This window comes from Sinohyriopsis cumingii, chromosome 9, assembly GCF_028554795.1.
Source record: "Sinohyriopsis cumingii isolate HCF-2022 chromosome 9, ASM2855479v2, whole genome shotgun sequence".
NCBI classification, from domain to species: domain Eukaryota; kingdom Metazoa; phylum Mollusca; class Bivalvia; order Unionida; family Unionidae; genus Sinohyriopsis; species Sinohyriopsis cumingii.
Window position 1 is genome coordinate 40,169,381 of NC_142969.1, and position 2,301 is coordinate 40,171,681.

The 2,301-nt window shown below is 33.6% G+C and overlaps 1 pseudogene; it reads left to right on the forward strand.

The window, feature by feature from the left end:
- Positions 1-566: 566 nt before the first annotated feature.
- Positions 567-1,367, forward strand: LOC149791604 (uncharacterized; annotated as a pseudogene).
- The last annotated feature ends 934 nt before the right edge of the window (positions 1,368-2,301 follow it).

Below are 2,301 nucleotides of genomic sequence, written 5' to 3' on the forward strand. Positions count from 1 at the left end.
AATGCTTAGTAATATTTAATGTCCTTTGGTTTCATATGTTGCCTAAAACAATTGCACTCAGGTCTGAATATTCCATAATATGCTTTCAGGTAAGCCTGCTGTTCTTTACGATGAAACAAATCCCGACTGGGCACCCTCAGTTCATCTTGGTTACACAAATGATTCACACACAAGTACAACTGATCGGTATGGCAGAGCGCAAAGAAAAAGAAAGAGGTTTATGATGTTGTACAGGCTTTGTTTAACTTATCGTCAAATTTTCAAGAGGACTATGTTGAATCTGATGATATTTCAGTTGTTTCTGGAAACAATTGTCAAGTTAAGTGCAAGTTCTATTTAATGGGTAAACTGGAAAATAATTATGGAAATTCTCATGATGAAAATACTTTGGATGCAAACAAGATTAGTAAACTAACAACGGATGAACTAAACAGATTGACATTCGAAAAATTGGAACTGAGGCAGCAGAAATCTGCAACTGAAGTTACTGAAGAGTCCTTCATTTGAAATGATAAAAAGCTGAAATATTATACTGGTTTACCAACATCTGCAATCTTAATGGCTGTGTACACATCAGTGGAAGGTTTCATCAATGACTGCTCAAAAATTTATTCTTGTGTTAAAGAGGTTAAGACTTAACATACCATTACAGGACTTAGCATACAGATTCAATGTTTCTAAAACAACTGTTTCAAGAGTGTTTCTTTCATTGGTAAGTGTCCTGTATTCACGAACGCAATTCTTAATTTTCTGGTCAGACAGGGAAGAGCTCCGGAAAACGATGCCCATGAAATTTAGGAACTCGTTTGGCTCAAACGTTGCTGTGATTATAGACTCTTTTGAGATCTTAATTGAGCGCCCATCAAATCTTCATGCCAGAGCATCTACCTGGTCATCGCACAAACATCACAATACAGTAAAATACTTAATTGGTATTACACCTCAAGGGGTTATAACATTTCTGTCACAGGCACTGGGAGGACGTGCTACTGATAAATTCGTTACAGAAAAGTGTGTTTTTTTAAAATAAATTAAACCCTGGGGATATAGTTTTAGCTGACGGTGGATTTAATATAAAAGAATGTGTTGGACTAAGAGGTGATGAGGCAAAACTTCCAGCATTTACAAGAGGAAAGTGTCAAATGATGTCCCCCTTGCAACTTGAGACATCCAGAAAAATATCACACTTACGAATTCACGTAGAAAGAGTTATTGGCCAGTTGAGGAACAAGTACACACTGCTTCCGGACACACTTCCTATATAATATGCCATAAGTTCGGAAGATGACATTCCTGTTATAGACAAAATTACCACTGTCTGCTGTGCACTAATTAATTTGTGTGAATCTGTTGTACCATTCAAATAAATTTTAATTTTTTTGTTGTCTACATCTGTTTATACCAATAACTGAATTTGATAACTGTCAATATGCTATAACATAATGATATCAGAATACTAAGTTATTTTCACTGTTAGCCACATAAAACGTGTATGAATGATTGAAAGCTAGGGAATATATGTACTATATGAGTGTACTTGAGGAATAAATGTACTGTACTAGTGTACTTGGGGAACAAATGTACTATATAAGTGTACTTGAGAAGTAAATGTACTATATGAGTGTACTTGAGGAATAAATGTACTGTACGAGTATACGTCGGGAATAAATGCACTGTATGAGTGTACTTGGGGAATAAATGTACTGTATGAGTGTACTTGAGGAACAAATGTACTATATAAGTGTACTTGATGAGTAAATGTACTGTATGAGTGTACTTGGTACAAATACTATTTATTAATTTCATGACACTAAATACTACGATTTTGTATAACTTCTAATGAATTTCAATACAAGTTAGCAACAATTTTCAGATTAAACGCTTCAAGAACAACTATTTTAAGTATGTTAGTTTCATTTATTAATTGATCAATACACATCACTTTAATATTGTCATACATCATTTATTACATTACCTTTGTATTGTCCATATATATATATATATATATATATATATATATATATATATATATATATATATATATAATGTACATATATCATCATATGTGGTAAGAGGTGTTGCAGACTGTATGGACTTTTTCTTAGAGTTTTTGATGTATATGGTTTAACTTGGGTAGTTGTACACATAGCAACACGTAAACAAAGCAAGCGTGCCCATAAATATGGCGGAATACCGATGTATATAGATTGTGATGACGTTATGCGCAACCCATCTATATTTAGCGATCATAATTTTTACATTTTTCCTTCTTTCTTCCTTGCGACCCCTTTACTTCTTCCT